Source organism: Leuciscus leuciscus (assembly GCF_965113295.1).
Source record: "Leuciscus leuciscus genome assembly, chromosome: 2".
Classification (NCBI taxonomy): Eukaryota; Metazoa; Chordata; class Actinopteri; order Cypriniformes; family Leuciscidae; genus Leuciscus; species Leuciscus leuciscus.
This window is the reverse complement of record NC_138726.1, coordinates 22,867,207-22,883,194: the sequence shown is the minus strand read 5'-3', so window position 1 is coordinate 22,883,194 and position 15,988 is coordinate 22,867,207. Positions and strand designations below refer to the sequence as shown.

The 15,988-nt window shown below is 36.6% G+C and overlaps 1 protein-coding gene and 1 long non-coding RNA gene across 2 annotated transcripts in view; one reads left to right on the top strand and one right to left on the bottom strand.

Annotated features, from left to right (window-relative positions):
• Positions 1–15,988, bottom strand: part of adam19a (ADAM metallopeptidase domain 19a) — a 105,692-nt gene that overhangs the window by 61,226 nt on the left and 28,478 nt on the right. The gene's annotated exons all lie outside the window — the stretch shown is intronic.
• LOC309486688 lies at positions 5,786–10,419 on the top strand. Its single transcript, XR_014201647.1, has 2 exons — positions 5,786–6,754; positions 7,896–10,419. It is a non-coding gene; the product is annotated as an uncharacterized lncRNA (long non-coding RNA).

Here is a 15,988-nt window from a genome sequence, read left to right as displayed (position 1 = left end):
ATCAAAGAACAGTCCAATAAGGTTTGGGAGTCACTATCAAGCACCATTTGAAGGCGGGACGTCCTTTTCTGACACATGGTCACAGGAGCACATGGTGTGAGATGAAAGCAAGATTATTTGCTTTAGTAATCATATTTAAAATGACATGAACTGTACATAAAAAATATGTGTGTGTGTATGAAGGTGTAGAGAAGCCTTTTGGCAGGTTTTGAGAATTTCTTTTTATTTTGCATGTTCACAAATTCAGTTTTTCTTTTTGTTGCCTCAGGGCAACGTTATGCGATAAGGGGTACTTTTCAAGGATGTCTTGGACAATACCTCACAATGGCAAATAATGTGTTACAAGTAGGGAAGATGTAGGGTTCCTGGGTGCACAGGAACACCCAAAGTCACCAAAGTGACACTAATGTGCAGCATCCACAGTCATGTTAGAACAGAAAGGGGCCATCTACAAACTGTTCCCACAAAGTTGGGAGCATGAAATTGTCCAAATTGTCTTGGTATGCTAAAGCATTAGGAGTTCCTTTCACTGGACCTAAGGGGCAAAGCCCAACCCCTGAAAAACAACCCCACACCATAATCCCCCCTCCACCAAACAACCCCACACCATAATCCCCCCTCCACCAAACAACCCCACACCATAATCCCCCCTCTACAAAACTTTACACTTGGCACAATGCAGTCAGGCAAGTACCGTTTTCCTGCCAAACCCAGACTCGTCCATTGGATTGCCAGTCAGAGTTATTTAAGTGTTTTTCCCTTTTTACTTAAATGATTTCTTGACATTTTTTAATATTTATTTTTATTTTTGTATTGCTCTCTGAGAATTGTATAATGATCATTTTCTCTATGATTCTTTACCATTGTTGCATAACGTTGCCCTCAGGCAACAAAAAAATATTTTGGGGTGGGGGGGTTGGGGGAGGGAAATTTTTCAATAAATCAATAAAATGTTCCCAAATGAGCCAGGAAATGATGTGAAATAATTTTTATCATGACTACATATTCATGTTTCTGCACATGCAATCTGAGTACCAGCTTCTACATCGTATTGTGCAAAGGCTGGCTGCCAAATGTAAGCAAGTGCACATCCATCTGCGTCCTCCAACTAATGTAGCACATCTATCCTTTTGCTCCCACTGATGTAACACCCTCTAACAGTTATCTGACTGAATGAATAGCTGGCATGAGAAAATGTAAGACTGTTTAGGAATCAAGCATCGCTGTAATTCCTAAGCCATAAGACAACAGCCATTTGTAGGTTGACTTCCTGAAGAGTGTAAACACTGTATCAACTTCTAGCTTTAAGCAATAGGGGTAGACTGGAGAATAACTGGAAGTGGCATTCTAAAAGTACTGATACACAGCACTGTATCACTCCGTTTGTCTGTGCCTGCATGTTCCAGACAGTATGTCAATAGTCAGATGTTTCTATCCACATATTTTTATGCAAATTGTGTGATATCGCATAAATAAACACTGAATGGAAACTAAAATGCACATAAATGAATGATATTAATGAAAAAAAAAAAAAAAAAAAAAAAATGAAGATTTTTTTTTTATCCGATAAGAAGGCATGCGCATAAAATACGATAAAAACACATTTACCAAATAAAACCCTTGATGAGCAACAGATAACTGTACTAACCAATGGACCAATTTACATAGCTTCTAAAATGTTGTTTTGGTCATTCCCTCCTAGAACTGTATTACACGATTGAGTTCCTACACACTAGGTATCCACATCCAAACGCAAGATAACCTGACAGTGTTTATTGCATTAATTCAGCACACTCTGAGACGCAAGTAATTTATGACGTATGAAAAAAGAGCCACAGTGGCTTCCCCTATTGTAGCGACCTCCATTTTTATTAAAGATATTTTGTGGCAATTTCCATAGAAAGCAGCAATTTTGTTCTTTTGAACAAACGGGAAGGAAACTGTTCTTCAATTCAGATAGGAAAAAAGAGACAAGTGACTGTCTTTAGGAATAAGTCTGTGAATCATTCACTCAAATCAGCCACATTCCACATACTAGCACACTTTTTCTTCCATAGGAAGATATGGTAAAAATATTAACAGCAGTATGCTAGTCTGCAGTTCCGAATTCAGCCTTGTCTTTAAGAGTCATTGAATCATTCACTCAAGTGGTTAGTTCAAAAACACGGATTAATTTAGGAACATAACAAGTGACTGGTCTATATGGCTGTGTCTCATTTTGAAGGCTGTAACCTTCAGAGGTCACATCTGTTGGTGGCATACGTTATTGAGGCTGTTTCATTTCAGAAAAACAACCATTTTAAAAACAGTGTAATGACAGGCTCGATGGCGTACGTGGCCAACAAATATGACAAATTAAAAGACATATCTTATGAGTGAATTACTGAATAAATTATTGATTCATTCAAAACACTGATTCAATCAGGAACAAAAAAAGTTAGGCCCTTTCCCAAATGGAACCCTGAGCCCTCACAATCTTCTTCCGAGTTCGATGACTGTCTTAATGAGTGAGTCATTAAATCATTCACTCAACCAAAACTGACACTGTTACTGTGTGTTGTTCAGGGATGCAGGATTGTTATGGCCAATTTAATGTTTCATGTTTTGTTTTTGTTTTCATTATAAAAGAGCATTGGTGACTGTGACTACAATCCAGGGCTTTTTTGTTGTGGACTTCAAACATCCAAGCATGATGAGCGTCAGTATTGTAGTCCGTGTGTTATCTTGTCCTTTTCCTGCCTTTAATGATAAGGATGTTGATGTTGATAGTTTAATCATATAGCAGACAAATTAAAGAGAAAAAAATCAAAGGAAGCTGTGCTGGTCCAATTCTCCTTCTGGACATGAGACAGAGAGGAAATGCTCACTACAGCAACTTATAAAGAAACAACTGTGAGGGTTTGCGGTGAAGGAGGCACTGAGCACAGGCAGAGATAAGTGTGTGAGTGTGTGTCTTATTACACTTCTATTTTCAGCCACCAGAGTCTGGGATAACTGTCCAGTGGACTTCGCCTTAGATTAATGTGCTTGTTTTATGCACAGCTGGGTTGGAGGAACAAAAGGAATTGGACTTGTCTGTGTGTGTGTGTGTGTGTGTGTGTGTGTGTGTGTGTTTCTCTGAGGGAAAACAGGTGCAATTCAGCAATCAGCAGTAGAAAGAAATTACTCATAGCTCTTAGTTGAAAGGTTTGCTTGAATAATCTTGAATAAAAAAAGAAAAAGAAAAATGAGACTATCTCAGGAGCAAAAGCTATCTTATGACCACACATCTTTCCAAAACACATAATGAAGAAACACACCATTCACATCGTATTCTGTTCACATAAATGAATAAATTCTCTATCGTATAAAACACTGAGACTCTTTTTGATGAATAGAAAGTAAAATAGAACAGCATTTGATTTAAAATAGAAATATTTTGTAACAGTTTAAAAGTAAAGTACTGTAATTTCATTACATTTAATGCAAGTGTAAAATGTCTATAACAGGCATTTACTCATTTCCTGCCTTTTTCAAAGCACACGTTATTTTTTGTTGTTGCTTGGTTTCTAAGAGTAAAAACAGGTGTGAGCAGGATGTTTGTTTGATGAATGTGAATAAGTGTGAAACTCGGTTAGCAAACATGAAACCTTATCTTCCACTAAAGATTCACCACAACCCAGAATGTGTAACCGACTCTCAGCGGTTTGCGCAAAGTGTGATGCTAATAGGCAATAAAGTGTAAAATTTCCAGGCAGAATCACTATTATTATCACTCAAATGTAGAGTATTTAGTGTACAACAAAACCCTGCTACAGACATAAATGACACCTTAAAATGTGTGTCTTGTTGATTAGAGGTGTTTAATGCTATTAACAAACGTACAAATTTCACCAGGAAAAACATTCATAGACTTACACAGAAGGTGGGACGTGAGTCATATTTAGAAAGCAGAATATTATAAAGAACTATGTTGGGCTCATTTGGCTAGAACGCCCTATAACCCCCCTGACAACACCCTAACATCCCAGAACAGCAACAAATAAAAACTGTTTGAATCTTTGGAACCACAGCGCAATGGCCTGGCAACCATCCAATGGCAGCAGGTAAAAAACAAGTTTCAGTCTAGTTTCGGTAAAGTTCAGAGTTTTCAAGGTTATTCAGATTGTGAAAAAGCAGCTATAGCTCAGCTTATTTTACTTTTAAAACAAGAAGAGGCAGACTTCTTTTTTACAGTACAATTTTAAGACAGGAACGTGTGACAAGCTTCTGCTTAATATTTTAAACACCCAAAGAGCTCATCATAAATAGCATTTCCCCCCCCCCATTCTGAGCACAGAAGAATAACCACCAGCCTCTCTCATAACAGCTGTTCTGCTGTATCACAAAATTACATTTCCTTCTGGTCCTTATGATCCAAAACACTATAAATTGTCAAAGAGATTCACAACTACCATCTGATAGCACCAGACTATCAAAGCATGCCATAGTTTTGCTCAAGGTCAATATGGTGCGACATATCAGGTCTCAACGGTATGTATTCTGCAGTCTGCAACTGCTATTATGTCCTTCCTGTCTGGCAAACTGAAGGTGTTTACAGTTTTAAAAACGCTGAACTCAAAGTGTGGCAGAGAGAAGAGCTGAGCTCACAGCACTGGGAAGTCGACTGAATCGTGTTTTATTGTTCAAATGAGAGGAATGAGTCTCATTCACAATGTGAAGCCAATCAGGTAGTGAACAGTCAAGAGCAGGAGGTAAAAATAAGAGGAATGTGGACCAAATAATTTCTCATCAATTAATATAATTAAAAACAAACATTTTACTGCAGACAGAAAACAAGAGACTAACTGATTGTCATGACAATGGACAGCCACCTCTGGCACTATGTCTATCCTGAAGTAAGCAGCATGTTGCAACTCAACAAAACTAAATCACTCCAATTATAATCAGTGGAGTTGCCTGCTAAGCCACTTCATTTTCCTCTGTCTGACTTGAGTAAAAATGTCAAATGTTTTACTCATATTAAAAATATAATATTTGAAAAATATTATCATTATTTAAATGTCTTTTATTTTATAATCATCCTTTTTTACATCATATTTTGTTTCTATCTATTTGCAGGCAATTCTAATGTGTATATCAAAAATCAAAAGTTGTATCTGTTAATATAATTTAATGTTCCCAATAATTAACATTAGCAAACATGAACCAACAATTAACAGTTATATTTTACAACAACAGGTTAACAAAGATTAATCAATTCTGTAACAGATTTAACTAATTAATTAACATTAGCGTTACCGAAATAACTTCTTAATGTAACACAATTATAATGTTTTTTACAGTGTATTTTGTCTAAGATGGCTTAGTATTTCTTGAAAAGTACTATTGTAGCCAACTTGAAAATTTACATTAAAGGGTTAGTTCACCCCAAAAATGTACATTTTAATTACTCACCCCTATGTCGTTCCAAACTCGCAAGACTATCGTTCATCTTCGGAACACAAATGAAGGTCTGATGAAATCTGAGAGCTTTGTCCCTCCATTGACAGTCTATGCAACTTCCGCTTCAAAAAGTTCATAAAGAGATCCATATGAATTGAGCGGTTCATTTTCTGAAGAGACTCAATCGCTTTATATGAAAAGATTTAATTTAGTCTTTTATTCACATATTAACATTGATCAGCGAACATAAATAGAAGCTCTACCGAACATGCTTGACGCGGAAGAACAAACCTCATTGGTTCTTGCGGAAGCTCAAGCGTGCTGCGTAACACGAGAATGAACCTCATTGGTTCTCGCACAACTGATGTGTGAGTTGATAAATGTTTAAATGTGAATAAAAGCCTAATTTCAATCTGTTCATCATATAAAGCGTCCGTGTCTCTTCAGTAAATTTGGACTAAACCGTTCAATCCATATGGATTAGTTTTACAATCTCTTTATGAACATTTTGAAGCGTCAGTTGCGTAGCTGTCAACGGAGGGACAGAAAGCTTTCAGATTTCATCAGAAAGATCTTCATCTGTGTTCCGAAGATGATTGAAAGTCTTACGGATTTGAAACGACACAAGGGCGAGTAATTAATGATAGAATTTTCATTTTGGGTGAACTAACCCTTTAACAGGGTTCTCAAGTCAAAGGCAATGCCAACCAAGTTGTCCTGCAAGCTTTATATAACGTTGTATACGAGGCCCGCGGGCACACAAAGTGAAGTTTCCTGCCGCCAGCACGTATCTCGGCCAGATTGCGTTCGTTACTAGGCAACATAGATGCGCGAACACACGGAAGTTGACGGAACATTCTCGGCCACCGTATGTTCGTTACTAGGTAACCAACAACATCGCGCGAACACACGTCGTGATGGAGAAGGTAAGTTGGAAGAAAGCTCGTCTAACATTTTTAGGCTAGAACATTTAATATATATAGCCCATCGTATACATTATTATTGATGCAGTCAAAAACTCTACAACTACTTTGCAACCAGGCCAGAGGCTTTGGCTCAGTTTGGCTAGCTTACGTTATCTGAAACTAAGGGAAATGTTAGTGGGTATGGTAAGGAATGAAGATGTATTTCTTCATTTTATTTTAAATTATATTATACTGTATTAATAGTCTAATGGAACACTGTCATCCATTATGACAGTGAAAATGTCTGGCATCGAGCCACAGTGCTTCAAGTGGGAGCCCCCTACCCCTGTTATCAAGGCATCAAAATGTGCAACAAACACTTACAACACAAAACACATTTCATAAGCTGGAGTGTGTACTCTTGTGTATGTACACACACACACACACACACACACACACACACACACACACACACACCAGTGTTGCCAGATGTACGATAATTATCGTATTTGTACGATAAATTTGACCTCTGTACGATGTACGATCAATAATGAAAAAAATCCCATAATGTACGATAATTTCAGAGTTTTCAGTCGTTCGTCCAAACACACATCCTACCGCTTCTCTCTCTGACCCCGAATCATTTCGCAGGCTCGCCTGCCTGCACGCAAGCACACACACACACACACACACACACACACACACACACACCACACGGTGTCGACCGCACGTCAACTACAGTTTTGCCGAAGAAGACAGTTCAGTTTAGATCAGCTCCATGACGGCATCCAATCTGTACCGTAAAAGGATTCCCCAATCAACAACATCTGCCAACACAGCACAAGTGGATGTGGCATCCGATGATGACAGCGACTTAGAGACGGAATTTGAATCTTTCTAGTGTTAATTGTGCACTTTTTTCTCTCTGTCTCATAGTTTAATTATGGTCTAGTTCAAAATGTGGACTGTCGGCATATCTTTTGCACTTTGGCAAAAAAAAAGTTAAGTAGCCAGACTTCCTCCAGTTAGTGTGAGCGTATTACACAGCTTGTTTAAATTGGCTGTAAAATTATTTGGAAAATAAAATTGTTGGAAAATAGCTATATTTTATGTGTTTGGTTCGTGTACGATAATTTTTCTCAAAAAACGATAATTTTGAGGTTTTGGTACGATACTTCGACATTTCTAATCTGGCAACACTGACACACACACACACACACACACACACACACACACACACACACACACACACACACACACACACACACACACACACACACACACACACACACACACACACACACACACACACACACACACACACACACACACACACACACACACACACACACACACACACACACACACACACACACACACACACACACACACACACACACACACACACACACACACACACACACACACACACACACACACACACACACACACCTTACTCTAATATGTAATTTGTTCACAATGTCCCACCACACAATAAATCATTATACCATTTCGACTAGACACATTCAAAATGCAAAAAGATTTGTTTTTCCAAACTGTTTGGAGCAATTTGTTATATTTTTTTTATTTTTTGTATATTTGTAATTTTGAAATATAACATAAAAGAGTATATTTGATGTGATGAATTGCTCTGTCATTTATTAGATTTACCAATTGTTATAATTTCAATTTGTGCTGGTTAATTATGAACAATGGGTAAAATTGGGGGGCGGGGCTCCATTAGGGCTCCTCCCCTAACCGCATGTGATCTCACTCCAAGCTTTTGATAAAACTTGAGAACCCTGCCTTTAAATATTGTTAACATGCACACTGATATCTAGCCTGTGATGATCCTTACATTTGATCCTTATGTTAAAACTTTACTCTCATTTGAAGGTTTTTTGGGGACAAAGTACACAAAATAAGTCAGCTGTGTGTGTGGACAAGAGCCAGAGAGAGAGAGACCGTGGCCCATTGACCTACTGAGGGCAAAAAAATTCCTTGCCCTTTTAAAGCAGCACCATCTGTTACCAATCACCTCAAACCAGCAGTACTGTACACTAGACAGAAAGAAAGAGAGAGAGAGAGAGAGAGAGAGAGAGAGAACGAGAGAGGGAAAACAAAGGAAATGGGGGATGGGTGCAGAGAGCAGGCAACAAAGATCATCTGAGAATGTACAAGCGAGAGAGAGTGAAGACTGAGAAAGAGTGAGGGAAGAGACAAAAATTATATATCATCCATTGTGTACATTTGTCTGAAGTTTAGTGACTCAAGACGTGGCATTATATATTTTGGGGGAAGTTGGAGGCTATAAATATTTCAATACTGACAATAAATGACAGACTCAACTGTATGTCATGCTAATACAAACGTACTTGCTGTTCCCTTATAAGGACCGTACCTCAACAAAGCACTGCTGACACCTCTCACACAAGATCTGCCAAAGATGAAACGTAACTGTTGTACTGAAGGCATTTAAGTCAGAAACTCATACACAAGTACGGAAATTCAAATATGAATGCTTAGCCAACGCATAGATCTGCTGTACATACTTAAAGGGACAGTTCACCCTTAAAATGAAAATTCAGTCATCATTTAAATCACCACTACTTAAATATTGGTCTTTATCTCACACATTGACAAAAAGCACTAATTTGACTGGACAGTTCAACACTGGTTTGTTTGGAATCTCAATACATTCTGACACTATATCGTGGGACTAAATATTCTCAGGAAAAATCTTTACTCCAACACAGCTGTGTAGAGTTGACAGCCCTGCGTCTCATTCCGTTTCAAAATCTGAGTCGCTCTCAATATCAAACTGTTATTTCCACCAGCTTGTTCCTGCTACATGTCACAGACATATTAAATATGGCAATAACAACAATATTTCCACTATAATCAGTGAGCATTATGAGTGCTCATCTAAACGCAAATATGGAATCATCACTCTCAGTGATATTTTCAGCGAAGACTGAAGAGGGAAGGCTTACTTAATCTTGAGGATGCACGAGAGAGCAGATTACACAAACACTGGCTGCTTGTCAGGAAGAGAACAAAACAAGCCTTCTGCAGATGGGACTGCAGGGCAGAGAGTCTGAGAAATGCATCAGGGTGAATCAGAGTTGTGTTAGGAAGCATGCGACCGTTCTCGCCGCTGCAGATGGCATTCATAAATGCATAATCACATCATGCACAATTTAGCTCTGAGTCTAATGGCAAAAGAATGTTAGGCTCTTACGAGAAGTTGTTTTTCTAAGAACTGCACTGCTAAATGCAGTTCTGGTTAGCACATAAATGCAAGCAGAAGCTGCAATATCCTTTTTTCAAGATGTAGCTTCTTTGGTGAAAGATTAGACGTATGTTTTAAAGGCCTGGTTTCACAGAGAGGGCTTAGATTAAGCCATGATTAGGCCTTAGTTAAATTAGGACATTGAAGTAGCTTTTTAAAACGTGCCTTAGAATAAAACATGACTGGTGTGCATCTTGAGACAGAACAATGGCACTGATACATTTTAAGATATGTCAGTCCAAGTTGTTTTCAGTTAAAACAGCTCAAAGCTTGTCTGTGACACCGACCATAAATGTTTCATAGAGACTTATAACTTAAAACCTTACCCTTGGGGCCTGTACTTAACCAAAAATCTGTATATATACTACCGGTCAAAAGTTTTAGATCGGTACGATTTTTTATGTTTTTAAAAGAAGTATCTTCTGCTCACCAAGACTGCATTTATTTGATTAAAAATACAAACAAAAACAATTATATTTTGAAATATTATTACAATTTAAAACAGCTGTTTTCTATGTGAATATATAGTTGAGTGTAATTTATTCCTGTGATCAAAACTGAATTTTCAGCATCATTACTCCAGTCTTCAGTGTCACATGATCCTTCAGAAATCATTCTAATATGATGATTTGATGCTCAAGAAACATTTATGATTATTATCAATGTTGAAAATAGTTTTTTACATTTTTATTTCAGGATTCTTTGATGAATAGAAAGTTCAAAAGAACAGCATTTATCTGAAATGGAAAGCTTTTGTAACATTAAACACTACCGTTCAAAAGTTTGGGGTCAGTAAGAATTTATTTAATTTTGGGGGGAAAGAAATTAAATAAATCAATACTTTTATTCATCAAGGATGAGTTAAACTGATCAAAAGTTACAGTAAAGGCATTTATAATGTTAGAAAATGTTCTATTTGAAATAAATGCCTTGGTGAGCAGAAGATACTTATTTTAAAAACATAAAAAATCTTACCGATCCCAAACTTTTGATCAGTACTGTATATATGAAATAAATATAAACGTATAAAAAAATGTAAACACTCTCATTGTAAGATTTGCATACTAAACTGTGGCAGGTTTTCTTTGTTATTTGCATGCTGAATTGTGATTCACACTTTTACACTGCAAAGACTGTTGTGTTGTTTGTCGCTTCTCACACATGCTGAGTGTCATGACAACAGTGAAGTGCTTCTGATACAGCATTTCATTTGCACAGAACCAAAGGCTAAAACTTAAACCTTAACACTATTCTTCTGCTGCATTTCAAGCATTGAGCGTTCATTGAGCATACAGCGTTCTTCTGTTTTAGTAGTAGTAGTAGTAGTAGTCGTAGTAAAGCTGTTAATTTAACACACACATTTTGTTAATAATTGTATAAATACAATAGTCTTTATATAAATGTAAAGGGATTTTTCTACCAGAATTTTATATATATAAAAAAATATATATATATGTATGCAGTGTAAAAGTGTGAATCACAATTCAGCATGCAAATAACAAAGAAAACCTGCCACAGTTTAGTATGCAAATCTTACAATGAGAGTGTTTACATTTTTTAATACATGTTTATATTTATTTCATTTATACAGTACTGGTCAAAAGTTTTAGATTGGTAAGATTTTTTATGTTTTTCAAATAAGTATCTTCTGCTCACCAAGGCATTTATTTCAAATAGAATATTTTCTAACATTATAAATGTCTTTACTGTAACTTTTGATCAGTTTAACTCATCCTTGATGAATACAAATATTGATTTATTTAATTTCTTTCCCCCAAAAATAAAATACAATTTCTGACTGACCCCAAACTTTTTTTTAAATTTTTTAGCATTGTAACTTTTTTCTTTGTTCAAAATGTACACAATTTCAAAAACGAGTCAATATATCATCAAACCTTCTTCCAAAACGAGTTTTTGTCTTACCCTGATTCACTATGGTAAGCCTATTATAAGTGTTTAAGTTACGCTTTATTTTAAGGTGACAGTTACATTGCACTTACTCAAATTAGTACTGGGTAGTATTAATTAACTATGTACTTACTATAGAGTTATGCTTAGGGTTAGGGTTTGGTTTACTATAGTAAGTACATGTAGTAACATATAACTATGTCACCTTAAAATAAAGTGTTACCAGTGTTTATATTTTAGACCTAGCGGTATGGTTTTCCCAGGAAATTACGTACATACGTCAATCGCCCGTGTGTGTCTCGTCATACCAGTAAATACAGAAACGTTTCTCATGAAGCACGCTAAATCTCAAACCTCTGGGAAATCACCCGTCTTTAAAAACAGAAGAGAACACAGGATAGTCTGCTGGCAAAAAGAGAACGCGGCAGAACTCGTTATAAAACGACAATCAACATTTGTTCAGCTTTTTGGAGATGGCGAGAACCAAAACATCATGATAATAAAGCAGAACTAAACATAACATAACCGTTAAACTCAGCAGGTGAATCAGGTATGAACAGATAAATTGCCATATGAAGCTCTCTAACAGAGTTGATTGTAAAGCATTATCTATTGAGAAGAGTCCTTTCGTTATGGGCTATTTTAGCGTTGTGCTGGAATTTATTCTCAAGGAAGTACCATGTTTATTAATGGGTATAGCTACAGTAACGTCTTCAGCTTGTCAGCTTGAGATCCTTTCTATCTTAACTGGTTATATCTCTTAAGCCTAGTGGTGAATGTTTTATGAGCTGTAGGATAATATTCATTTGCACAGTCAAAAATGTATGCATTTTTTTTGCTAGAAGGCCAAAAGTTACATAGTGTACCTTTTAAAAGTTTTTTTTTTTTTTTTTACTTGTGGTGCGAGGCTGTGAAAACAGTGAAATGTGACAACGGCTAAGACGTGCTTGGCATGTTATAAAAAAAAAAGAGCAGACTGAATGCAAGGAAGTGTCCTGTGTTAATGGGCAATAATCTGCCTCTGACAGAATGACAAACTGAATAGATTGCTGTGGACTGTGGTTTAATGATATGCAAATAAAACAATCAATATATTGACTTTATAATATAAGCCACCAATGCCTTAAATTATATTCATTTAGGGGATTTTCACAACTAATAATATATGTGATTCATTTGATTAATTAATAAGCATGCAGTATGATATTACTAATTAGATGAAAAAAAAAAATCATTCGATTGACAGCCCTAACCATTAGTGATACCATGACACCTCTGGCAAGGTTTTAAAAATTCATGATTTATGACTGTGTTGAATTATACAGACAGCTATTGGCTTAATCCTGAACATGTGCTGCAATTCCATAAAAAAATATTTAAAATATCATATCCTCAGGGATGAATACATTAAAATATTCATAATAAAATATGTAGGTCAGTCACTTCAGCTCTAATGGGAAATGAGGTTCGGATCTTTGGAGTTCAACTGCCAATGGAGCTAAACCACAACCACCTGTTAGGACTCTTCATTTCATCCCCTTTCGTTTTCTTTTCATCCCCCTATCCTCTGTCTCCTTATCACCACTCTCCATGCCCTAAACCCCTCTCGCCCTCCATGCTTCTTTATCCCTTTTCTTTCACACCATCAGTTTATACTTCTCAAATACGTTCCTGCTCTCTCACACGCCTTCCAATCACATTCGTTCCTTTTAGTTTCTCTCTCTCTCTCTCTCTCTCTCTCTCTCTCTCTCTCTCTCTCTCTCTCTCTCTCTCTCTCTCTCATATTAAGCAATATAAACTCTATTAATCTCTTTCACCCTCGATACACCACGATCTCCTCCCCTCTCTCTCTAAAACGCAACCTTTTCACAAACCACTTGACCTTAAAGGAAACCCACAGACTACTCCACAATGCCATCGCTAGAAATGAGATGGCTAACAATCACTGTAGTTCCTTAAAATACCAAATGTTAAAGGACAAACTTCTGCATTATTCAGTTTAAAATTTAATTAAAATATGTGGTAAGATCCTCCCCAAAAGAGATTAAAACTCATTACTCCAGGTTATAAACACTGCCTAAAGCATGCCCGGCATCTGCCCGTATCTGCTCATTCACTCTCTTTAAACTGGATATCAGCCTTTTCAATTAAATGCCAGCTCAGCTGCAAACACACACAAACATGCTCATTTACATCACAAATAACTTGGCTATGAATAAAATGCCAAAACCATGCACGTATTAGGAATTGTGAGAAGAAGAAAAAAAACACACACACACACACACACACACAACACTGTACCTATTTCTTATTGTCGTTTGCAGAATGAGAGCCTCTTACATTGTTATTCTCATGGAAAGAAAAGATGTGGGATAGACAGACTCACTGTATGGAATACACAATGGAGCTATTCAAGAACCATTTAAATTATGCCTACATTTTCACCTAGAAAACTAAGTTTCTAAGTACTTCCATAAAAGGAAAAAAATATGCCTGGATGTTTTCTAAATGTTTTTATGGTCATGTTATGGATGGATGCAACACAGCCATAAGAAAAGTGACCCTTAACCCCAGTTGGCAGAGGTCAGAATGCCAGTCTAAAGTTAAACGATGATCTTTACTTATGTTTTAAAATTAGTTCATGGTTAAACTACCAAAGTAGTACCCCTATGGCAATTATTTCCTTCTGTTTTTTCAACTTCTTTTTCAAGTGGTTGGTGTATTAGAGCTGCATAATGAATAATCACATCCATGATTATGGATAATAAGTAACATTGCAATTTTTTTGTATTTTCTTGTGTGTGTGTGTGTGTTTTTTGTTTGTTTTTGCAGAAGTTGAGAATTTAAAGCAATCACATACATTTCCGCTGTGTTAATAAATGCAAGCATTACCAGTAGCTATAACCAATCCTAAAACAGTTTCATCCTGGTTTAAACTGTGTGCTGTGGTAGGCAAAAATGAGTGCTTTAGCACTGATAGTAATTTGAATTTATTTTCTGGTTTGATATTTAGATTGCACTCTCTTGGAATGTAGACTGTGGAATGTGGTTTATGGAAGTAAAATAACTACAGATGTCTTTGAAACAAAAAAACATCTTGAATTGCACTAATGCACTAATTGAAGAGTGCTGGCATTTTAATGCATTGCATTTTCAGGGCTTATATTTTTGGGAGCTAAAATTCAACATGATTGTATGTTTAAGCTGTGAATATTTCAAATGAAACATTTTATACATAATTTCATTATTATTACTTTCATTATTATACTAATTTACATTATTATTACAAATTGAATAATCCATATTCACCTTCCAGTTTTTTTTTATTTATTTTTTTATATATCAACTTTAACCCTCTGAGCCCGAAGAACGCGCCGGCGCGTTATGCTGGAAATTTTCCTCATGATAGCGTAAACAACTTAAAATAGTCATTTTTGGCCATACAAATAAGACATTATACATCATAATAAACTATAAAGGGTCTTCTTTTATTTGTGTACATTCACAATAACAACAAATCGATGTGTTTTTGTCAAATAAAGAAAATAAACAGGGTGTGCTTTCAGCTGTCACTGTCTCCGCTAGAAACTTTCTGAAAGACGTCTGAATAATGAACTGAACCTCAGCGAATACTTATCACACAAACATGAAACGTACGTCTAAAGAAAGCTTGAAATATCTACTTTCAAATAAAACAATTCACATTTAAAACTAATATTCTCCTGGAAAATAAAATGGACTGAAAAGTGCCTGTCAAAAAACCCAGACAACTTCCGGCAAATTTAGATTTGCTCTGCAAGTAGTCTGGCAAAGAGCTCATTCAAGCCCATTTCTAATCCGTCGAAATCGCGGCACCAATCAGAAACGTTGGGGCGGGCTTTACACGATGACGATCGCTCTGATTGGTTTTAGGTCTATCCAATTGCGCCCAGAGGCACTTGAACGACGTCCGTTTGTGAAGCGCACCAACTTTTAAATGCATTATTATATTCAAATTGCAAACACTTGAGGACAGTCTCCATGAAAGACCCACTGGCAGATGAACGTGCTACTACATTTCTCTCCGAAACGGTAGGAAATGAAATTAGATTTAATAGGGGATTTTAACTGTGCAAGATGATTGACAGGGCAGTTTACATGACAGGATGCACGCGACAGATCCATCCGATAAAGATGACGAAGTAGTATGTCCCAAAGCTTGCCTACTTTTTTGCTACACATTCAAAAGTAAATACCTTTTCTTCACAAAAAGAGTACATACTTTTATGGCGTAGTGTAACTTAGGCGAATTGGGACGCAGCATATGGCTTTACACGATGACGATTGCTCTGATTGGTTTTAGGTCTATCCAATTGCGCCCAGAGGCATTTGAGCGACGTCCGTTGGTGACGCCCCTTTGGAAATTAGTTATTAATGAAGCTTTGCCAGACCATAACTCAGTTATACTACTGAGAATGGT